This window comes from Euwallacea fornicatus, chromosome 31, assembly GCF_040115645.1.
Source record: "Euwallacea fornicatus isolate EFF26 chromosome 31, ASM4011564v1, whole genome shotgun sequence".
Lineage (NCBI taxonomy): Eukaryota > Metazoa > Arthropoda > Insecta > Coleoptera > Curculionidae > Euwallacea > Euwallacea fornicatus.
In genome coordinates, this window is record NC_089571.1 from 2050298 (window position 1) to 2075732 (window position 25435).

A 25435-nucleotide genomic window follows, 5' to 3' on the forward strand; every position below is an offset into this window, starting at 1 on the left:
ACTTCAGGAGCGTGTTGTACATGAAAAATAAATGTAAAAAAACTCAAATGTTGTTATCCGATTTTCGTTTGTTTACAAGTTATAGCGTAAATAAAATTAAAATATAAAAATTATAAATTTTATATTTTATTTACGCTATAACTTGTAAACAAACGAAAATCGGATAACAACATTTGAGTTTTTTTACATTTATTTTTCCCATACACCCTGTATAGGTGCTTTTCCACCTCACATCGTTGATTCCACATAGGGTGAACGAAATATCACACTACTGACTAGCAGACAATTAAAAAATATCCTTTATTTCGTGTTTTTCCCCTCCTTAGTCTCATTCGCCTATTTTTATTCGTTAGTTCAGGTTAGTTCAGGTTAGTTATTTTTATTCGTTAGTGGCGAATTTCCCGAATCGTTACCTAACAAAAACCATCGCTATCGAAACTTCAAAACTGGAAATTGCTGACGAGCAAATCATTATTAAAATTTACGGCGGCTGTAATGGAAAATTCGTCCTGCATATCAAATACAGTCACCCGCTGCATAATTCCCGCCCAATTAGCAACCGGCCCAAGTACCTCAATACCATACAAGGCGCAGGTCGATTGTATTCGACCGTCCCTCGTATCTAATTAAATGCACCTTGTGTTTACTTAATTTTAATTCAGGTTTTTGTCGAGTTAACTGGAATCGAGTCAAGGATTTCGCTGTCTTCGAACTTTGCCAACGTACATGCGGATTGTACTCTAAACGAGCTACTTCGCCTTTGCCGCAGTTTAAATAAATAAATAAACAAAGTTGCGAAAAGCTTTTGTATCTGAGTGCGCTCTTTCCTGTTCCCAGTTGGTCAGGATAGTTCCGGCGGTTTTGTAGCGTGGAAAAGTTGGATATTGCGGAGCCGCTATCCGGGAAGTTTACGTGCCCCAAACTTACCATGGAGAACAAGGAAGAGAGCGGCAAACTTGAGGAGCTGAAAGTGGTGCACAGTCAACATGCCAGGATTTTGAAAGAGGTGAGTTTTTGTTGCAATTTCAAATTTTTCCTCCCATTTTGTACCTACGAACGCGCCCCAACTGAAACGGGTCAGATTTAAAAAACGAATGGAAAAAGTCTTTCTCCTAATTTGCCCGGAACATTCACAGTTTTCAAGTTTTTTTCATAAAATATTTAAAATCATTAATACATTTACATGCTATCAACTCGAAAGTGGCGCAAAAAAGAATTAAAATTAATCGTCAGTGCGTGTTTGGCACTAGTGGCGTATGATCGGAAACGTTTCTAGTGGAGAAATAGTAGTTTTCCATGAGATATGTTAGTTTGCCACATACTTCTTTTAAATTGCAGTTTTTTCAGTTGTATCGGCCCTTAAAATTTTCACTATGTAAATTGAACAACTCTGTATATATACATATCATCAAAACAATAACCAATGCATGTATATTACATGTACATATGTAGTAATACTGATGATTTCGAAGTTAAAGATATCCTTTCCTAGCAAATACGGCATCAAAAAATGAGCAATTTTCACCCTGGCTGTTTTCGGAAATATCAATACTAGTGAAAACACGAAGTGTTAAAATTTTATTAAAAAAAAAATTAAGTTCTTGGTTTTTGAGAACTTTCTCAGATATTTAAACGAAATTTCGCAAGTGTTAATAGCTACGGTGGGCGGATAATTTTCTTAGAAAAACTATTTTCTGGTCCATCAGTGGTGAGCATGCCAGCAGGTCGTTAAACATTTTTGAAACGAAAACGCTTATTATATCGCTTTTTGAGAAAACAGCAACGATTGTGGAGTTCTCTTTTCAGTGTTTTCGACTGACTGTTTTCGAGTGAAAAATAAAAGTCGCTTTAATGCACATTGTTAAATTGAATTGACGATTTTTACATTGCACTGCAATCAGATCCCAGTGGAATCGGAAACATCATTAAGGCCATTAAAAATGTTTTTTTTTTCGAACGCATAAAAACAAATTACAATAATTTTTTTCCAATATTTTTTAAATCTCTGAAAAATGTCAAAATTCGCTATAGTGACTTTTTCCAATGTATCCTCATTGAAAATCGCCAGTTTAAAATTTTGAATTTAAATAGCAATTCATTCAGGTTAAGTTAGTAATAAGCATTGGAACTATAAAAAAAATTCACGAAAACAGTGCAACATAGTAAAAAAACTCGGCACAATTTTTCCCTTCATGGCTTTGCAGATGGTTCCTACATCATTCTTATTTGCCGAAAAACCAGCGGTGTGCTATGTTTCTTAATCTACAATGACCAGCTCGTATGCGGACCACTGGCGATTCTGAAAAAAATTATTATTTAAACACATACGCAACTCGTAAAAGAACTGGATGCAGCATTATTTTTTAGTTCTGTCTCTTTTTTTTTGGCAAATCAGGCAATAATCCACGGCTGTGGAGTCGGAGGAGCTACGTTACCAGGAGTTCCCTACTCTTATAAGCCAATTGCGCCGGCGCATGGCTCATCTCTTAACGACATAATGTCAAGAGTCATGCGCGTTGAAACATGGCGGTCTTCCGTTTAAAAACTCAAATCAATTTTAGTGGAGACCTGGCAAAGCTTCTACGTCCTTGATCGTATATATATATGTTGCAGGTAAAATGATCACCATTGCAGTGGAGTGAATTTGCCGTTAAGAGTTCAACTCCCTAAGTGTTAATATCTAACGTTTTCAGCTGCCTCTTAAAGTCTCCATAAGTAGAGATAAAAAAGTCCATTTTAGGTAATAAATTTCAATGAAACTATTGGGACGCTGAACAACGGCTGGCGTCCTAGTTTCTACTGAACTTATCTTCCAAATAAGGTTACAAAAATGCCGTGGTTTATTTTCCTTGCAATTTACATATGTAATTGTTATATAGTTCCTGTAAATAAACCCAATTTGATCAACTCTGCTTCCAGGAAAACTTGCCCCAGAGGCCAAGTAATTCATCAAAAAATGTGCTTGTTTTCTCCTAAATTACCTTTCAGTTAAAGCTTATTTCAAAATTTTGGCTTGGAATCTACCGTTTTTTCGAAATTCGGCCAGAACGAACGTTTCGCTACTTTTCAAATTATACTTTCTGCGAAATTTTACGTTTATCATTAAGTTGCACGTTTTCTAATTTTAGTAATTTAAACACCAATTAGGAAGGTTTTTTTGATTATGACTGTAGCCATCAAAAGTTGGTTGGCTCGAGTCCGCCGGATTTATTAAATATTTCTGCATACAAAAATAAACGGTCTGTAATATTTACACAATGAGAATCCTGTAAACAGCACCATCATATAATGCTATAGCCTCGACTATAGCTTATTTAAATTAAGTATTATGATAACTGCGTATATGTTATAGTTTTGTTATTTTTTATTTTAAGAGTAACTGGGATGGATATAGTTCCATTTCGACATTGTACTAAGCTGTAAATGTGGGTCTACACATAACCATTATGGTTGGAATAAACGAGTTGTAGCACCAAGAAGTGTAGTGTGTAGTTGCTGATTTGCTTGGGCTCGGCAACGTATAAAAGTGCGGACCTATTTTGCACAATTCAACTGTTTGTACATACTCGTACCCCTACGGCAACAGATCCATTTGTTTTTCATCTGCAGCTTTTTCTCAGGAAAATTTATTGTAGGGGAAAAGGTGTTTTTCAAATAACTAATTTTGTTTATGGAAAATGTCCTACGATGCGAAATTTAGGGATTGATGTATACGTAGTAAAGTCAAAAAATTTCCGTCCTAACACATTTTGGGTTTTTCTAGGAAGTAACAAAACTTTGTTTATATACTTAAGTCGTTTATTTACCTGGGGGCAAAAATAAGCCAAATCAAGGAAGTGGTTGTTTAGGTACAAATTCATGGAGACCAAGTGCCGATTGACTCTTGCAAATGTTGAACATTGAGTGTGGTGCGGCGATCAAATTTTTAGCCCTAGAAGGAAAATCACCAAAAGGAATAACACAAACGAATGGATGTTGTATACGGTAATTTGTCCCCATGCTATCCCACCTTGGACGACCGGGGTCGACGTCCGCGTTCAGGACGTCCTGTTGAAATGCTGACATCAAAATCGATAGCTGCTGTAGAAGGGGAAATCACTTCAGACCAACGTTTGAACGCAATTAAAGATGAAACGAGATTGGGGCTTGCTAAAACTGCAGTTCCCAGAGTTTGACGTGAACATTCATTTGATGTAAATTGGTGCAAGATCGGTTCTTAAAGCTCTGTGGATGATTCAAATGCAGCAACACGCGGAAAGCTGCGGACGATTTTTAGAAGGTCCAGACGAGTTTTTGAAGACGATCGTCACAGGGCACGAAACCGTGGCATTTTACTCTCTTCAAAAGGGGATCGATAGAAGGTGGGCGACCCAGTGAGTCACACTCAACAAAGTCTTGCAGTGAACAAAAAAGTGATCACTACGGTTTTTTGCAATTGTGAGAGAATTCTTTCCGTCGACTTCAAAGAGAGGCGTATCGCTATAAACGGAATTTATCATGTCCCCCCCTTTACACGAATTACGAGATAGAATTTAAAAAAAGCGTCGTTGAAAGCTTACTCGAGGTGTGCATGATAGTGCTTTAGTTAGGCTGTGGGTGCAAAAGCTGCAGCGTTCAAATGCGGCTTTTAACAACTGGACCATCCGCACTACAGTCCGAACCTGGCTCCAGCGATTATTACCTTTTCGAAAAACTAAAATCTGGTCTGCGTGGTGGGAAATTTGCCGACGATGCTGTCAAGTCGGCAGTTCCGGAACACTTTGACACCAAAACCTCTGATTATTTTTTCAAAGGCTTAGAAATGTTAATTAGTGCTTTGGAAAATTGCATTGAAATGGAAGGAGATTATGTTGCAAAAAATAACAAAAAACGTCTTATTCTACTATTTTTTAATGCGTGCTAGGAGGGAAACTTTAGGGCCTTACTTCGTATATCAAAATGTTAAAGAACAGAACGCCTGTTGCTTTAATAAAAATCCGTTGTAGCCATTTGTTGCAATTCAAACAACACCTTTGAAAACCGCGTAGAAATTCCAAGTAAAAATGAACAAAGGAAATACGTTAAATGCGGTGAATGTATCGAACTCCAGTTTGGGTGGTTCGTTGTATTGGTTCAAAATTAAAAAGTAAAATTTATTAATTTTTTCCCATTATTAAATTTTCACAAAATAAAGCCGACAGGTAATGGTCAAATCAAATTGTCAGGTAAAAGCAGTCGGTCGGTTCAAGTTCGAGGTGCTACGGCCCTCGACCGCTGCAAATCTTCTGATCGTCTTCATTTTCATTTCCAGCCCGAACTACCTCCAACAACAACGTTTAAAAATTGGAGCAGCTGATAATGTCGTCGTTTTGGGCCCTTTCGGAAATGACGATCTGGGTGGCATTGATCGCTTCAAGCTGATTTCCAACCAATCAGATTAGCTGGTTATCATCGGAGATCATTCCGGTTGGGGATAAATTGGCTGATAGCCATTAATTCGATCCAGATTGTCATGCCCGAAAAGCCTTTTTGATTTTCCATTTTGAATAATTTGACCGCATATTCGACGGTCAATAATTCACGAAGGTATTTCGTAGCCAACTTCTGCTTATTTACCTAAAAAATTAATAGTGTATATTGGCACTGATTCTATTATTGCGCATTGATAAACAGCTTCTTTCCTTAAAGCTTATTTTAAATTTAGTATCGAGCAAAATATATTTTTTTGTAAACTAAACTTTTTATATGCTAAAATATCTCACTGATTCCCGCCTTTCTTATATCCTTGACTCCCTCCATGTGACTGGAAAAGATGGATAGGGCTGGCATAAAAAACATTTTCATATTTATTAAGGTTTAGTTAGTGTTTGGCTCAGTGTTAGCTGGCTTAATGGCATTAAGGCTCCTTCTCATGCATCCGTCATGCGATGAACCCAAATTCGCCAAATTACTTGAGATATACTGTAAATTGATAGTAAATTAGTCAAATACCAAATATTAAAGAAAAAATAAGGACTAAGAGTACAAATATACTTCAAATTGGTCCCGCTGCGTACAGACCCGTAATGTAATAATTAAATTGCTGATTTTGAATTATCCACCTTATGCATTCATCAGATGTTCGTACGAATGCCCGAGAGTCGCGGCTCATGCATGAAGGATGTTCGGTAATCGTACGAGCAGTCCCCGGATAAACGAGAAATAATGACAAATTTCGTTCAGTGTCGTGTATATAAGTCTTAGTTACTTCACACTTAATTTACATTTTCTTTCAAGCTATTAAATATGGTAATTCCGGATCAGAGTATTTGTCGGTGACTTATACGTAAGAAGCGGCCCTCATTCCCCGTCAGCCCCGCTTATGTTAACGCATTTGGTCCACACCACCTCACATGCAGGGCGGAAGAGCGCTCTTGCAGACAAAAGTGAAGTCCAGGGAGCCTTTATGACGTCACCTCCTAGCGGGGCGGAATGTGGAGCTATCCCTGTTGTGGTGGGTTTGGTGGACGTGGTCGCAAAGGGTAACCTTGATGGAAGTGTATGGAGAATAGGCCACCGGGGTTGCTGGTGAGGGTTGTCTCTAACGGAGTCTCATTACTGCTCCTGTCTGTTTCGAACTGAAAAGTCTCTTGTATAGCTAGCTGACGCTGGGTTGTGCACACAGCCGATGATCTGGCTAATGTCCTCTGCAAGGACGGGGACCGGGGGATGTCAGCATAGTCTTAACGATTGGTGTCGGTGTGTAGACATGTTGATCAATCAATGTGAGTTTGTTGACCAATAATGATGGAGATATTACGACCGGCGATCTCTCTCTCTCTCTCTCTCCTTGTCTTTGGTGTAATACTTTAATTTTCAATCAAATGAATAGAAATGATAAACGTCCCAGTTAGGCGCAATTTCAGCATACAGACGTCACTTTGAGGTAAACCGCCGGTAGAATTGTGTTCTTCAGATTCAACAATATTTTCTTTTTTTCTCTTGGAAGAAAAGCCTGAGCTACATAGTGAGACATATTCTAACCTACGACGTCTATTGTGCTGGTGGGATGGCCTTGAAAGAGAAAATATATGTGGATTCAGCTGCGCAAGGTTCAGAGGTTCATACACTTTGAAATAACTGAGCCCTTGAGGATGATTTACACCACAGTACTGAGGCGTTGCTCGATCTCACAGTCCTAGACCTGCTGATCAAATTAGAGATAGGGCCCGGAGCATATAGATGTGAATTATACAACAGTTGCAGCTACGGTCATTTAATCACTCTCGCACTTCCGCAGTACTATTGGAATGTGTGACTCTCAACCGCAATTCTGACACTTCCTGGTTGTCGCGATAACCAACTTCGAAGAATGAGACACATTTATCAGCAAATATGGTTCGCGATGAGACCAGCTGGTACACAGATGACTACAAATACTGATTGGATGGAATGGCTGATGAGGGTACATGTGCTAGTTTACACTGGACACTCACGCTATGGTCTTCCAGACTGAAGTATTGTTATTCTCGTATTGTCGTCTCAAGCACCAAGGGAGTAACATATGTTCCGTCAGTATGGGGGTGGTATTAAGGATTGATGCCCATATAGTACTTCTAAACTGATCTTGAAATGTGCAACTGTACTCATAAAAAAATAATAAAATAATAAAATAAAATTTGTCTACTTTAGTTTCCGGGGTTTGGGGGGGTCTAAGGCAACAGTACCTTAAGGTTCTGAAACGACTGGAGGAATCTTCGGAAGTATTCCTGCACGGTATAATAATCCAAAGTCTTTGATATTTAACTGTTGATGCGGTTATTAATTATTTTTAAAATAAATTAACACTTGTGATTAATTTACTAACGAACTAACAGAACCTGGAAATTTAAATTTTATCTTATATCATAAATAAAAATACATAATTTTATCCAAAAATTTAATATTGACGCCAAGGAGAACGGTGTTATCATTTATATTCATCTTTATTACTTGTGCATGATTTTTTTACGGAAATTCATTATTTTATAAACTCAATAAAAAATGATAAGCTGAACATACAAATTACGTATATATATAATTCATTTCAATGAGAGATATGAATTTTGGACATATTAAATGTTTCTTAAATATGTATTTAATAGAGAGCAGCGCCTCCGGATGTCTCAAGAATATTATATTAATCAACATAATTTAAAATGTTCCCCATGTCGTCTTTATAGTTGAAAAATCTACTTTAAATTCCAACTTAATTATAATTTGATGTTGGTGTCCAAGAAGATCTTGTGGACCGTTACTACTATTACAATTTTTAATATTTTTGAGAAAAACGGCATTTAAAAATGGTAGCTAAACAAATTTGTAAAATTAATATTTAGTTAAGAAAAATTTAGATTTTTTTTTTAGTTGCTTTTGGAAAAACTTAATTATTTTGATTTAAACGCGACTTTTTCTGTTGTTCAAAAACCCCCGCAATGTCCCTAACATACGTGCTAAAAACCTAAATTTCCACATGTCTGCATCGTTTACTTTGGTTTAATTTTGAGTAAATAATTAGATAGTCTAAAAAAATACGAATATATCAACATATTTTCAAACGAAACTAACATAATAATATTCCAGCTCGAAAACAAAAAGGAAAAAAAACTAGTAGTATAAATAACTTCAAAGGGGATGCCCCTATCAATGCCAATATAAATATTTAATTATGTGTGTTTTAGGTATAATTAGAGTGTTACGTCAAGCATAGCTTGACTTTTTTTTTAACAAATCGCCGCTTTCAGAGTTTTATAAATAAAAAAAAAATTAAAATAGTTTAGATGATTTTGATAGCGCAGTTGGTATGATACCAGATATCAAATGCAGGAAACTAAATTCCTGACCTCGATATTTCCATATTTAAAGCCGCCAAAGACTGCAATGGCAGCTTCTTTAACATGATGGAAATACGATTATGATCCTATCCACCTTGTACAAATACTACTATGAGGTGTCTGAACAGATGGTATAAACTCATAAAAATGTCCGACGCTAAGTACTTAGAAACAAGGTAACTGTCTAGCATTGGAAGACGAGTAGTGTCCTTAAACAGGTTTTATTTATTGCTACTTTTTTAAAAAAGGAAGTAGATTGATGCGACATGCTACAATTAGTTATTGTTGTAAAGCTGTAATTTGCGATATTTGCATTTATTGCCTAGTTGGGGTCTAGGCTTCGTTCGAGGACGTATGAGAGGAAAGGCGCCTTATTGGTATAACTAGGAATTTATATTTTATGAGAGGGGTTTTGTCGATTTCGAAGAATATCCCGATATAGAAACATCTCCATTGGCGGGTAAAGAGTTCGAAAAGTGCCTCGGTCGATTGTCAAAATCGAAATATTCCCAATTTTTATATGACCAAGTATAATGGTGCCGAAATGAGGACGAAGAAAAGACTTCGTCATAAGAGAGTCGAGCGCAAATATATAGAACTAAACTATAATTCACTTAACAGAAAGTGAGATTAAACAATAAAATGGACGGAAGAAATATTAATTTAAAGAGTGTGTAGAAAATGGAACGTGAAGAAAACGAGGCATAACTGTTAGAAAGAACGTGAGAAAATGCGTTAAGCTAAACTACAGCGAATGATAGACCCTAACCACAAGTATACGATTTGATTAAGATAATGTGACAATGAACAGCGATTCAGTAAAATGCAGACATGGAAAAGATATCAGCAGAAGATCAGGGAGTTTAATTATTATATTGAGTATTTAAAAAAAAAGGTATAGTGATGTTCCATTTTTCACAAGCTTTTCAACGAGTCTACGCACGACATATGTTTCCATTAAAAACAAGTTGGGTGGGATTGCGGCTAAGGGCTGAAGGGAAATATTTCGTTTTATGGCCAAAACATACACACAACTCAAAATCAATTCACGCGTTTCAGCGCCTTATTTTAAGCCACCCCTCGAAAATGTATTAATTTTATTCCGGACTATTCCCAACCCTGTATTTGCGTCTGATAACATTGAATATTAAAGAATTTAAATTATAATTGGAACATACGGTGTGACCCATTTGTCTCGGAGTCGGTCTGTAAAAAGTCCATTGATTGTGCGACTCGGCCCGGATTTTCTTTTTTTTTATTTATAGAGCGTGATAAACTGCACGTTTTCAGCGAAAATGGCCTGGCTGATGGAAAACTTAAGGCCTAGTATGACAGTTTCTAGGAGCGAAAATTTAATAAATTATATCAGCGATTTTTTAAGAAAAAATCTGCGCACGCCACTGGATTGGCCACCAATCACGACGGGCCTGTACGGAGTTTTACGTAATGACGATCTCGTAGAAGAGTTAAAAACGCACGTTGGGTACTTACTTCCATCTTCCTATACTTTCTCTGGGTATATTAAGGTCCAAACTGGCCATTCTAATGCCATTTCGGGAATCGTCGTTGAAATATTGCAAAATTTCGTTGTTAGAGAAAGTCCACGACGTCCATTTTGCCTCGTTACTTCGACTTCCCGGTCTACCTGGATGTCCGATGCTGAATCCTGCATTCTGCCGCAGCTTCTGCTGCCGGGCGCACGCACGTTATCACCAACAAGACGAACAATTTCTGTTTTTCCTTTTTCACTTGAATTTTCCACAATTATCACGATTAATAGTTCAATTTGTATTAAGAACGAACAAGTTCTAATGTCGATGTTGACGTTTGTTGCGTTTGTTTGACAGCTAAACACTTCACTTGTTCTCCATAGCCGACTACGGATTTTTCAAGATAAATATGTACTGAACGTGCACTATTAATTCTTCCGCAAAATCGTTATTACTCAAGATTTTTCGTTAAAATTTTGTACAAGCCCGTTTTGAGGGGTGGCCGATCCAGTGGAGTGCACAGATTTTTTCTAAAAAAATCGCTAATGTGGTTTATTAAAAATTTTGCTCCTAGAAACTGTCATAGTAGGCCTTGGATTTTATGTCAATCAGGCCATTTTGGATGAGAATGCGCAGTTCATCACGCTCTATAATTTTTAAAAAAATCCCGCCTAAATCGCGCCATCAATAAACTTTCAACAGACTGACCCCAAAACAAATGGGTCACACCGTGTAAGCCTGGTCAAGGAGGAAGATTTTGATAAAGTTTGCTCTGTTTCCGGTGATAGAAAAGTCCGTAACCCTAGAAAATGAAATTAGTAACTAATTGCCTCTAATGCACACACACTTCGGCGCTTTATCACTCATTTATAGATTGAATGTCCCTGCAAATACTTTGCAATAAAGGAAAACACCAGATACGCACGGGAGAAAGGTATTTTCATTACCTAATGACTTTTCTTTGCTAGACAGATTGATATCGTTTTTATTGATTAACTAAATACCATTGTGAAATTGAACTAGCAGAATGAAGCGGTTTAATTATGTTTCCCCTATCAGTCTTTGTGTCACAAAAAATCGTACTAATCTATGTAATTACTGCAAAACCGACAACTTAGAATTTCAGAAAAGTTTAAATTCTGTTCATTAGGGCCATTAAGTTAATGACAAATAAACCAGACGTTGTGTTGTTTTAATTGTCTTCAAACTCTTTCAAGTCAGCTAATTAATGGACTATTATCCTTGCAAATTACGTAATTCTACAGAGTTTGGTACCTTTTTAATTTTAGATTTTGCTTTTAATAGTATTTCCTTTTATAAACGTTTTTGTCATCATTATTAGTTCTAAATTTAACTGTATAAGTGATAATTATAAAGGCAAATGCGATAATTATTATTTCACGGCAAGTGTTTCTATTAACGCTCACATATTGGCATTATTTTGCGAAGTGATAAAATCAAAACCGTTTCTGATGCAAATATGATAATCACACGGAAAATGTGTTTTGAGTTCCGTTTAGCTCACTTAGAGCTCATTTACATTGCTGTTTGAAAATTAGCATTGATCGCGAATAGAGCGTGTTTGAAAAGTTACGAAAGCGAACAAATAAACAATATAAATTTCTACGAGTATATTTATTAGAATATACAGGATATTTCAGGATAAGTGTGCCAGCCCCTTACCATAGGTTCTCGTGAGCGAAGTAAAAAATAAAGTTCATATAAACATGTGTTTAAATGCCCTTTGTTTTCGCGACACGGGGTGGCAACCGTACAAAGCACATCTGGTTCAAGAGCTATTGGAAGATGATTTTGATAGACCGATCGAATTCTGCGAGACCGTTATGGAACGTTGTAGCAGACATGAGGACTTTCTAGTAAAAATGATATCTCCACGTAAAGCCATCGTTTTGTTCAACAGCCACACGAACCGGCAAACATACCCACATTTGGCACGGGAAAATTCACACTTGGTAGAGGAATCTGGCACGCAACATTCCGAAAAGTTCAAGTTTTGGTTCTGGATTGTTAGCGATTAGATCACAGGACCATTAATTAGGGACAATTCAACTGGTGCGCGATTTCTTCCGTTTCTTCAGCGTTATTATGTAATTTCCAACTAGAAACAATCTGTGGTTGCAGCAGGAAGGGGCTCCTCCACGCTATGCCGTTGGTCTAAGAACCTACTCCAAGGACGTTTTCCCAGATAGGTGGACTGGGAGGAGGGAATCGGTCGAATGGCCACCAAGGTCACCCGATTTGAGTCCGTTGGAGTTTTTTATGGGGACTTTTGAAAAGTAAAATTCATAAAAGTCGAGCATACAATTTAGACCAGTTGAAGCTGCGCGTCAGAGCGGAGATTGCTTAAATAATCCCAGAGATCCTGTAAAATATTTTTTAAAAAAATTACTGCCTGGATTTCGCAGGGCCTAATTGCTTAAGGCCGTCAGTTTGAGCAGTATAATGTCATAGAGTTAAACAGTTTTATTAAATAAACTGTTTAATATAAAAGTTGGGGAAAAACGATTATACTGCTGAATGAGCGATGAGGAGACCTTTCGAAGGAGGTGTCACATTTATATTTACATTTATATTTAAAAAAAAAAGTTTCGTTTCATTACGTCCATCCTGGTGACGTCCCGTCTCTAAAATATTTACTAAAATGAGGCCCCTTAAATTTAAATAGACACGTTTTAGAATTTCTGTTAGGTGCCATTTATTTTAGATATAATAAATTTATTCCATACATTTGCGCCGCACTGTATATTAGCATGAAATTTATCTCTTATCTCGGTCACAAAGACCTACGGCGAGCAGTTGGCAGACACATGCTGAAACATCTTGTACAGCTAAATGTAGGTGAATTCTAAAAGTCGTAGAGTCGAAAGCAATTTGCTTTAAAAAAAATTAAGTGTTTCGTCACGTGTTGAGATGTTTATTAGCGACTTCGAATTGCATAAAGGAACTTTTAATTTAATGATATCAGTTGTGAAGCTGAAACCTAAATCATACAATGATGAATCAATTTGTGTGGTTTTTGTTCCAGGAAATTTAAGCTCGTTATCCATCACTTGGTCCTTGTCTGCGGCTATTACAGGCATCGAAGGTTCATGACTTTTAAATTGCTATAATTCTCCGATATTGGTGATGAAACTAATGGATTACATGACCAAAATTATAAAGTATTCGTTCAGTTCTCATTTATATATTATAAAAAAAAGTATACTGAGAGAACTAAATCCAACTCCATTATTATTCTAAATTAATAATCAAAGTAATCAAATGAATATATTTGGCTTAGACGATTTTCATTAAGTTTTAACCTGTAGAATTAGCTATAGTTGATAAAATTTACAACACCTACGACCTTTTACAGATCTTTTCCCAATTCCAGCCGATTATATGCAAATTATCAGTTGGCGTGCTTGTTTCTATGTTAATTAAATTCAGATTGTGAGCGATGATGTTGATGTCTTCGCCAGTGAGTGCTATGCGAATATTACGAAGCCTTGAATGATTCATATGGTGGATGGTACAATTTAACGGAAAATTAAAATTTTTATTATAAATAGCAAGACAAGGGAGTGTCTATTTCACCTGCTCTCTCTCTCTCTTGCTTGACCTGCTATTGGAAAACTTATTTTCTCATGAAAGATTTTTTCAAGACACTCCATCAAAAACAAGCTAAAATTTTCGGAATCACAGATCTGAAAATTTTGGACATTTTACATGCAACGTGGAAAAGTGTGTTTTAAATGTAGATTCTAAAGATCTGATTAAAAGAGAAAAATAATTAAATGCACAGAATTAAGTTGTGTTAAACTTGACGTGAAAAAGTCAATATAACGTAGTTGAGAGAGAAGAAAATGTGCCATGAATGCAGCGCAAAAGATGGAGAAAAACTAGACAGAATAAGGTATGAAAAGTTTAATGTATAGTAAAAATCCAACCATATATGGCTGAACTTCGTGGTTTTTGATAAATGAAGATGGTAAGATTTGAAAACGAAAATGAGGCTGAAGGTAGGAACTAGGCGGGCAAAAGGGACGAAAAAGACTAAAAAGGCGAAGCAAAAGATAAATGAAAGAAGTCGCAAGGCAAATGAGAAATTAAATTTACGTTTTGTCTAAAGCAAACGAGCCCAAAGATGTGAGAAAACAGACGATTAATGCATTAACATTTACCAGAAAAAATTTGAATGCGCAACTAAAGTAATTACTTTGCGCTTTCAGAGTACTCTAGAAGAGGAAATAACAGTAAAAAAACAATACATTAAAGAAAAACTTTTTTAAAATAACAAATTGAGTAGAAATTAAATTTCACTGTGCGCACTAAATACAAAAAATTATAATGGAAGTAGAGCGAGGGAGAAAATTTGCTTTATAAAGTCCGTTTCAAGCCGTAGCGGTCCTCACGCTCTATACAAGCAACACTCAAAACGTCATTCGCGATGAGCACGGACCGCGGCCATTTGAGCGTGAATGTGAGCGTCGCCTCACTTATATTACGAAGCGGACTGATACCAATGATGAAATTTGAAAGCTAATGAAGAGACCTCACTTAAAACCAAGTGAACAAATATTATTATTATTATAAATTTTACCAAAACAAACGAATTAGCAATCAAATCGAGCAAAGTGTATGAATAAAATTCTGATTAAAAGAGAGGAAATAGATGCAAGTTGGGAAGCGAAACTGATACGTCATGGAAGAAGTACCGTACATTTTTGAACAACGCAAAAGTTTCGATGTTGAGAAAAGTCTCAAACAATAGGAAATTGAGATTAAAAACAAGTTAAACACTTCAAAGACTGTGAAAGCTCGCTAAGGGAGGCAAAGCAGATCTAGAGTTAGAATGAAACACACGTCTAGCATGCAGAGAGACAGAAAAGAAAAATTCGAACTTTAGAAAACTGTTCAGGACGAGAAAATATGCCAGACGAAAGTAGATAAAAACTAGGCGAAACCTGTCAAACAACGAATGTGAATACCAAAAGCGGAATAAATATGTATTATAACATTTTTAATAACACATAGAACGAAAAGGGAAGATGAAAAGGGTTTTTTGCGGTGTTTTAGCTCCCCCTTCAGTTCTCTATTTACAACACACCCCACTTCCCGTTTGGTCGTCCGGAAGGACTTTCTGGATTCAGCCGAAAGTGGTCTAGCGTGTCGTACCACCAAAAACCATGTGCAAAACGGAACTTAAACACCACATAAGATTGTTATAAAATGTCTGGTTTACTTGAAATTTTCAATTCCTATCCTTGACAGCACTACCAGAAACGCCGGAATTACATCTCTTCTGAGGACTCATTCGGGTGGTTTCGATGTTGCCACAGTCATAAAAAGCAGAATTTTATTATTTATTCACGGAATTTTGCGAGATCCGCCTGGACAGAATAAATAAATACGCAGACATACGTGTTTTCATACTTTTCAATTTCAATCTTGTGAAGCCTTCATTGCCCACCTTCGTTTTATAATCGTTCTGAGTACTTATCAACCGTTTTCAAGTTATTGTTCTCTTGAACTCCTTAACGATCACCTTGAATGCGCGGAAACGAGTCGTTTTTTATTTTTTCCTGCAGCGGATGTGTACGTTTGACCACGAACAATGTTTCATGTTGACCCATATACCTGCATATGTTTGACCCACGTTAACGTTAATTTATTTGCTTACAGGACGAGGAAGTTTGGATTTCGAGCGAAGATTTAAATACAGAAAATAGCAGCGACGAGGATCGATTCAGAGCGAAGCACGCCTTTAAGAAGAAGATAAAATTGAAGAACAGAAAGAGATCGTCCCCTAACATCAGGCTGCAAAGGCCCTCGATACCTTGCGTTCCTAGCACCTCTAAGGATTTGGGTATCTGCTCCTTTTAAATATTATTCCTCCAACTAGATCACTTTCTCTCCTAGATGACAGACTGCTAATGCCGATAACGTCGGAGGATCTACATTCCAGATCGACAGACGATTCTAGGACTTCAGATGAAGAATACCACGCCCCTCCAATTTCGGCGGAATGTTTGTCAAAGAGGCTGAGCCTCGAAGACTGGAGGCCCATGAAAGGGGCTCTAAATATATCCTCGTTGGAAGAGAGTAGTTCTACTGCTGCTAGGTCCATAGAAGTGTGATTAGTCGCTCTCATAAGTGGAGAGTAGTCATTGTTTTCTCATTTAAAGGTCCTTGGAATTATGATTTTTGGTTTCGCAAACGGTTCTAAATTTCATGCTGAAGAATAAGGATTTGATATTTATTTACGAAGCGTTTGTTGAACGTCTTAAAAGGCTATAAATATCGGAAAAACGCTAATTTTGTTACAATTAAGTTAAGTATTAGGATGTGTTTTAATGGATGTTTGCGCCTAGAGGCAACGCACATTATTCCATTTATTTATATTTAATAAAGGAGTATTGTTCATATTAATGGTATGCGCAAAGAATTCAGTGGATCTGCGTCGACCATTCGACTTAATAATTAATGCTTTTTAATCGTTTAGTATTCAAGAATGTATTTTTTTATCATTCTCGTCGGTAAACACCTTTTTTTCCTACCATCGCGTTATCAAATTGAGGACCAGTTTGAGCATAAATTAGAATGTTTGTTGGCTTCAAAATGGCGGTCTTGAGGCCAGCGCGAAATCGCGGATGTCGAAATAAATTATTTCTCAGTGACCGCGCATTGTTTTCAAAAAATGACTACTTAACTGCAACAAGAAGCAAAATAGGCCTTAGAAAGGAGAACAGAGGTCAAGCGGCAATCTTGAAATGCACAGTTAGTTCAGCTGCATTTAAAGAAAAAGTTTTAAATGGAGGTGATAATTTTCAATAGTCAAATTACTTTCCAGTAGTCTTGCAGGACAAATTAAAAAATAAATAAATAAATAAATAAAATAAATAAATGAAGAAAATATTCGCCAATGTAGTTTATTTTCTCCCACCTTATATTTGATGATCCCGCCGAGTTTCTCGGAGACCTTTTGTATGTCGATTTGTGAAAATTACCAAATTTTCTTTTTCTTTTGAAAGATCTTTTGGAGTTCTCATTTTCCAATTTGGTTTTGGTTCGACATTTGCGCTTTTTGGGTTTCTCGGTACTTCCGGTGTACCCGGAAGTGCCGCCATTTTGAAAATTTTTACTTGCATTCCAAACGATCGATTTCGGCCCGGGACCAAATTTCATTGCGCTACGATGGTGGGAAACCAAAAATTTTTTAATCAACGGGTTGCGTGGCTGACCCTGTATGACCCGCCTTAATAGATGCGGTGGAAGGGATGAATCAAAATCTGTTGCAACAACAAATTATGTAAATATTTTTGTTTAAGATCAATGTCAAGATTATCTCAAAATTGTGCTGCTAATTTAGCTCAGTCATGCTACGTTATGTTCATAACGTCTTTACATCCACTGATTGAATATATAAACATATTCTCCCTCGTGCATAACATAAGTTTGACATTGTTGGTGTAAACGATAGTTGTAGATTAACGGAATCGAAAGTAATTACAAAGATTTAAGCGCCTTGTTACATCACTTGTAATCTACTCTAAACATTTTGGCTCTTCCTATCTATCAAAGTTTACGTAATGGAATTAAGGACACTAAAAGCGGTCCATAATTCATCCTCCTCTTGATGTTAGTCGGAAAATTTCGCGAAAATGCAGAAATAAGCAGCAGGACTTTGTCTTAATAATAGGGAAAGTTTCCAGACACTTCTCTCCCTCATAATTTCAATTATTTACTCAGCAAAATAAATTTTTAACAGGCGATGCAAGAAAAATTGTTAACGAAGCTGGAAACTTTTACAATACGATGCTCGACAAATTGGAATCTTTAAAATCCTGTTCGGCGCTCAGAACTGTCCGAAAAGAAAAACTCAAAGCAGCTGAGTACGAAGTAGAGAAAACTTTTAAACGTCTTAAAAATACCCCCTGAAGTGAAACAGAAGCTGAATGTTATTAATAAACGGGTTGTAAAAATTAACGAGATTATTAATCGTTACAGGATTATTTTATTAAATTTATATTCTTTTGCTACCTATCAAAAGTATTTGAAAAATAGGTTGGGGGAGGGGAGAGAGACGTGAGAAATTCTTGGGAATGAGCGATTTTGAGGAAAGAGGGAGGAGATCTAAAAAGCAGCTGTAGGTCAAACAATAGGTCATGTCCACGCGTTATTTAAGGCAGCTAACTCTTCAAGCAAAGATGTCGGGAAGTGACAAAGGGCCGAAAACTGTGCAACAATTTTGCTAAAAGAAATATTATCGCAAGTGTTAAAGCGTTTTCAAAAATAATTTTTCATTACAGTGGTTACTACATTGTTATCGATCAAACTCTAAAGCTTTCAAAAAGGGAGCGATGGCGTAACTTTCCATTACGGACGAGGACAAAGCTAAAATTGTCAATATGTTAAAGGACACGGGTCAGTGTTTTCAGTGCATCTCAATAAAATGTTCAAGGTACGACATTGTATAGTAAACGACGGTGAGCTGGATGATGCAGAGCTCGCTTTTCCGTCATCAGTCCCATCGTCTGCGGAACCTCATCGTGAAGAACCAATTCAAGAACTGGACACTTTTAACGCCTTTTGCCTATCCAGAGTCAACGAGGCTCGTTTGAGACAAATCGATTCAGATTTAGAGGTTGGTTTAGATTAGAACGAGTCATCGTCCCTTAAATAAACCGTTGGTCGATTGAATGAAAAATTTCTAGAAATTCAGTGAAGACCGCTCATCGCCAGAACATCCGCTGAAATTACTTCCTGAAATGAAAGACGACCAGCTCCGGAAGAAATACGGTTTGAATCAGTCGTTGAAAGCTATCGATGCACAGTTGGAGCAGCTATACGCTAGTTATACGGCAGATGAAGAGAAACTGAGAAGGACGCATATGGAGAATACCGAGAAACTTGATGAAAAAGTGATGAGCTCGGAAGGTGGTAGAGGTACTAAAGTTTGTGAGTAATAAATTTTCGTAGATTAGAAAATTGAAATACACTGTGGAGTTTTTCAGACTGAGTTTTTCCCCGTAGTTTGGTGCATTGCTACTGCATAATTTACAAAATTAGGCGCTAAAAAGACGCAGTAAGTTGCAAAATTTACACAATTTTGTATTATTATTATTTATACCTTTAAACAATTCATAGCAGACAGGGGACCTGTACCCTTACTGTTTTTTTTATGTGGGGAATGAAAACCTTCATAGGTACCACTGCCTGATATTCTGTCTGCAGTGGTTATGTGGGGTTCACCCCATAACGAGGCGCCTGCCCACTGAAAACCTCCCCTCTTAGCCCGGTTCCCCACCAGAACCGCCGTTAAGCGTTACTTCCGGGGTGTGCCCCAACTTGACATAAAGTTACTGGATCATATTATTCAAATAATGAATTGGTTCAAGCAATGGAAAAAAACACACTTTGCCATAAAGGTATGCGTATGAAATAGAATGGTGACTAACCACTTGTACGGTGGTGGCCAAAAGCGTGGAGCATTCTGAACGTATCATAATTTCCCGTCAAAATACTGATTAAGAAACAATAAATAGATGATAAAAACACTCAAGTACATTTTCAACAATATTACAAATGGAAAATGTTACATTTATTTATACTCGTATTAAAACATGAAAAATACTGAACAAATCTGGGCGAAAAATGAAATACTTTACATCTTTTACGTAATAAAGTGCGATCGTTCACACGAAATTATCAAAAATCCTTTAAAAAAATTAACACTGACGTCATATCTGGAACAACGATGACGTCACAGTTAATATTATCCAACCAAAATATGTGGAATATTAAACTAAAGTCCATTTTTTATTATTTTAATTCTAGATCGAAAAAATGAATTTCTTACATACTTTATGTACACACGGTACATGAAAAATACAGAAGCGTGTTGGAATTATGTCCGTTTAATCGTTAGTTTATCCTTCACCAAAATGTCCAGAATCCGCACAGTAGTCTCCGTAAATCTGGTTCTTACATTAAGCTTTCTATTCTCAATTAGCTCTGGAAAACTATCCATTACATACTACAAGTTTCGATAGTAGCGATACATGGAAGTGCTTATTTTTTTAATGGAGCAGAATATATGACAACATTAAAGAATAACACAATTTATGCTTAAAATGTGAACATGTCCAAGCTTTTTCAATCATAGCGTTCCAAGTTATGAATCGAGTTATGAAATGAATAGATTTCAATTTGCAACTGTTTTTTTCTTTCGTTGTAATATGATAACTGGTATCAATAATCAGATATGAAAAATAACAAAAAATCAGAAATAATCTACGATATTGGATTTTCAGCAGGCAGGGAGATGGAAGTTAAATAAGGTGAGGTAGAAAAACAACAGGTGAGTCGTTATTTTTAAGAAAAGCGGGAAAGTAATTAATGATATCAAAAAAACATTTGGAAAAATTCAGTGTATCATGAACGATAAGATAACGCACTGTAGATATCCATGGATTACCAAAAGTAAAACAGGGCAAGATTTACCCAGTTAACTATCGAGACAATCTGCAGTAAGATTTAGCTTGCTTTACACAATATCAGCTTCTGCTAGGTACTCATCTAACCAACGACTTCCAAGAAGTCAATATAATCATATCTCCACTGTCTCTCATCCTTCTAAGACACCATCGTTTAAATTTATGATCAAAAACGTGGGTAAACTATGTGTGTTACCTCTAGAATTGGTGTCGCACTGTATTTAGGAGTAAGAAAAATCAAAATTCAGTAAATCACTGATGCCATTTCAACTTAAAAACTTTGAATGGAGATCCTCTGCAGTTTGAAGAGGATTTCAACGCAAATCTACCGGTAGGTAAAGTTTATAGGTTGTCAGAGAAGACTATGTAAGGGCACAAAGGTCTAAACAAATTTCCTATCAACAAACAAGTTTTTGCACGGTTGCTTATCTACCATTCAACCGGCTGTGCGTTGCATTTTTGATGAAGTCTGTAGCAATTCTTCTCAAAAGTAAACCGATACATTTTGACCCGCACCACACCACTAAATGTAGTTTTGAAAGGGCTCGAATTTGAGCTGCCTCACGACCCCGTATGTAATTTGAAATTTTTAAGAGGGTTGAGGTGACGCGCATAAGGGTTGAATTTTGAGGGTGAAGTTTTATGCAAAAATTGGCCCCCCTTGAAAACTGTTACGAAGTGTTTTGAGAATTTTCCGAAAAGTCCCTTAACTTTCAAAATTACGAAGGTTTAAAACTTTGTCGAATGACCGTGTTAAGTGAAATCTAGTGCCTAATGGAGCCTAAAAATATCAAGCTTCATGCCTGATGGAACAAACCATATTTGGAGTTGTGAAAACTGGCAGAAAAATGCTGGACACTAGGTAATGACCATTTGTGCGTTTGACCTTTAATGAAATTACTGTCTTTATCTCATTTTTTAATCAATTGTTCTAGATTGTTTTCGTCAGTACTTCTCCTGCACACGAACCTACGGTTGTGGCTTTAATAATCCTCCACGAAATCGAGCGAAAAAAGACAATTTCACAGCGGAAATATCTTGAATTTATGTAACTTACGAGCGAATTACCAAAGAACTTCCTCTGCACGCAGTCGGGACCATTCTGCTCGAGTTTAGAAATAAACAAAATTGTTTTTAAGGAACTGATTATAGAAGGATTCGTTCCAGAACTTCGGTTCGTAAAATGCAGGGCCACTAGCGTGAATAGGGCCTCTTTTTTGCTCATAACCAAATCAAATATTTGGAGATTTATCGCAAATTTGCACAGATGTTTTAGACTATATGTCCAATAATAATTTAATATTGGCAAACAAATTAAGATTCGACTCGTCGAGGTCGCCTTTGAGCCACTCTTAAGCCCCAATACAAAGGCTACGTGGGGTGCGGAGTGGAAGTTAATTTGATCACGCCGGGTTCATAACAAGTGCCTAAATGCTCCCATAAATCAAACGATTATCCGGAATAGTCGGCGAAAGCCACAACTGTTCAACCACGATTTTCAATGGAATAAATGAATACATTCGTGGAGCTGTTTGGAAGCAAGGTCATCAAGTTTTGGGGGGTGCCACAGGCGAGCCCCTTTTACCAGTATGGCTGGGCAGCATTGCAATACTTAAAAAAAAAAAAGAAAGAAGTTTCGACGTGTTCAACCGTCGATAATCATTGCATAATTTCAATTAAGAATCTTTGATGCGATGAACGGGTATTTTCCCGGAAAATACGGAAAATGAAGCTTTCTCGCATGCGACTAGCGTCATGTGAACGACGCGAAAAGGAGTTTGAGCAAGCAGTCAAGTGCCGTAAAGACACTTTCCGCAAGTATTAGAAACAGTACTTTTCTAAGAGCATATTGTGAGTCCCAGGTAACAAGGGCTTTCGTCCGTTTCGACTTAGAATAGAATGGAAATCGACGATTGCAATAACCTCCATCAGCGGGGATGCCCCCCCTCTTCTCACGAAATTTATAACTTTAGAAACCGACACACGCTACACTGAAAAGTATTTTCCGAAATTTTCAAAAATGATTCGATTTCGTACTTTGACACAGCTTCTAAAAGTGATACACGCCAGCGAAGATTCTGGGGGCATTTCAGCGAAGTCCGTGGCACCGATAGGACTGAATGTTAGTTTTTTGGTGGACGTAGGCGTGGACTATATTCGTCAGTTTCATGTTTCTTGTTGTGTGGTCTCCACGTAAAATCCGGTCACGAACTAGCCGCAACCAGTACGATATTTCCATAGGCTTCCATAGCCCTATCCACCTCATGACGACACCTCAGCTTGGATTACAGCTTCATACTTCGTCAGTTTTTGATGCATAATTCGTTTTTTATTATAACAGCATGGAATCGGACACACAGCATTTTAGAGACAACAGAAAATTACGTCTGACATGTGCTGTCTGTTCCAGGACAGGGAATGTTGAAAACATTCCAGCAGGTCTCTGCTGATGTCGGATCTCTTCTTTTAATTATTCTAATGGGCGATGCTTGGCGATGGTGGGCGCGTGCCTCAGATAGCTCCATAAAAATAAATCGCGTAAGGAGAAGTCAGGCCACCGAGGAGGCCACGAAATGTCCCCAAGTTCGAACTGTAGTCACCGAATCACCACTTGTAACGAAACAATCATAAACGAATAATCAATGTTTCAACGTTCGTGACGGCTCCATGGCGGCAAATGAAAGAGCATAATGAAACGCTGCGAGCCAAAGAAAGAAATTCTTGTCGAAGCACGGCTCTGCCATTGTACTCGTTCTAAAAACGCTTGCTTTCCGCGCCGCACCCTGTATGCTCTGTTGCCCAACTGTTGAAATTTTGAGATAAATCCATGTCAAGTTCAAGCAAGAAACAACGATCAAACACCGATAATTTACTCTAAATCAACGTTTTGGGTATAATTTATTTTAACAAAACTCATTCATTAGGAGTATTAGGGAGGACTTAGGAGTTTCAGAATATGAGAGAGCCATCCCTCACACGTTCCAGCTTACCGTTTACTTTCGTTTTTCCATTCTTTTTTCCCGGCTCCGAAGACGATGGTCGATTTGTCACCGAAACGTTAACAAGGGCGTTCGTCCAGACCCTCAGTAAAGAGTAAATTATATTCCCGGTTAATTTTAACTCAGAATAGGGTGCAATTCCACTGTTCCCAAAAAAGCCGAAAAATCGATATATTTTGGAATGATGGAATGAATGACCGTTCCTTTAAGCAACAGAACTCAGCAACGAGAATGTCTGTCGCTTTGCTGGCGCATCGCACTCCTGCTAGGTCGCAACGATTTCGCATCTGCAGGCAAAATTCATCCAATTAAACGTGAGCTTTTGTTGGAGTATTCGTGGCGAAAAATCAGAAAATCCAAAGTCATGCCTGAATAAACCACCTCCCACAGTTCGACAAACATGGAAAAGCGAGGGTGAAACCGAAAAGCACAGATGTACAATAGGTGTATAATTTTCCTCTTAATAATCCATTGTCTACAAAATCCGCTTAACGACGTATAGGGGAGAAGTGAAGGGCTTGGAATTACAGGCAAAACCCTGGAATAAGTTTGGAAAATTATTTACGCCAAAGAGTATACCTCGGGAGCCTTTGTGCCGCCGCAGAAAAAGGGAGGATAATATTTTGTGAATGCGTTCAAACCTTGCTCACAAAAGATTTGCTTTCAGAGACGGACTTCAAAGGGATCTTTTTTTTTTTTGTTGTGCGCGGTGGATTTAAGAAGTTAATTAAAACCGTTCGCAGTTTCCCTTCGAAGAAACAGCTCGAAGGGAGCTTGGTTGCGGGTCCCCGTCGAAACGGTTCCAGCCCACCCATCCCAATTTGGAAACCATAAATGACAAAACGTTGTCAAATTTTTCAAAAAAATCAAATTACACGCGAAGGGCTTTAACAGGGGACGTGCACGAAACGTTATTTTGTCGGCACTGATTTGTCGGTAAATCATTCCATCACAATCCAAACAGGGCGCGATTATTGGATTTGCAGCCCCGTGGTCCACGAAACGGCCGCAGGGCGACGGGGGCTAAAACAGACATCAATATAAACGCCCCGCCTCAAAGGTTACCCGTTGCCATGAGAACCGTCAAGGGTGCACTCAATGGCGGCCCAAGGGTGGAGTTTCGCCCTTCAAAGACAGACGGTAGCTGAGTTGTCCCTGCCGTATACCGACGGTGGTTTTAGGTGTTATTGATGTTTTATTAAATTGAGTATTTAGTTAGCAAGAATTTTATTATTATAACTTTGAACGGCGCAGCGGCGGTGGAATGGAAATTAAATTTAAACGAGTTTTGTGAGATGGGAATAAAGAGGGATGATTATGAATTAGCCGGTTTTTATATTGCTGGAATGGAAGAGGCGAGAAGCAATATTGCCGAAATTTCTTGCGCTCTTCAGTTAATCTCTAGCACACTATAGCTGTTCGTGTGTTAACAGTGTAAACTGTCAGACTCGTCCGATGATGAAAGGTGGAGCGCACCACGCGAAGCGGAGCGCGGACACGAGCGGAGCGCAGATACGTTCCCATGACGACAACAGTTCGCGTCTGATACGCAGGACTTTCCCTATAATCATTCAAACAAATATTGAGCTAGAAGGAGAGGTGTTCGTTAATTTGTA

General features: G+C 37.6%; 1 long non-coding RNA gene and 1 pseudogene across 2 annotated transcripts in view; one reads left to right on the top strand and one right to left on the bottom strand.

The window, feature by feature from the left end:
* Positions 1 to 25435, bottom strand: part of LOC136348106 (uncharacterized) — an 87884-nt gene that overhangs the window by 20949 nt on the left and 41500 nt on the right. The gene's annotated exons all lie outside the window — the stretch shown is intronic.
* Positions 663 to 19305, top strand: LOC136348052 (uncharacterized; annotated as a pseudogene).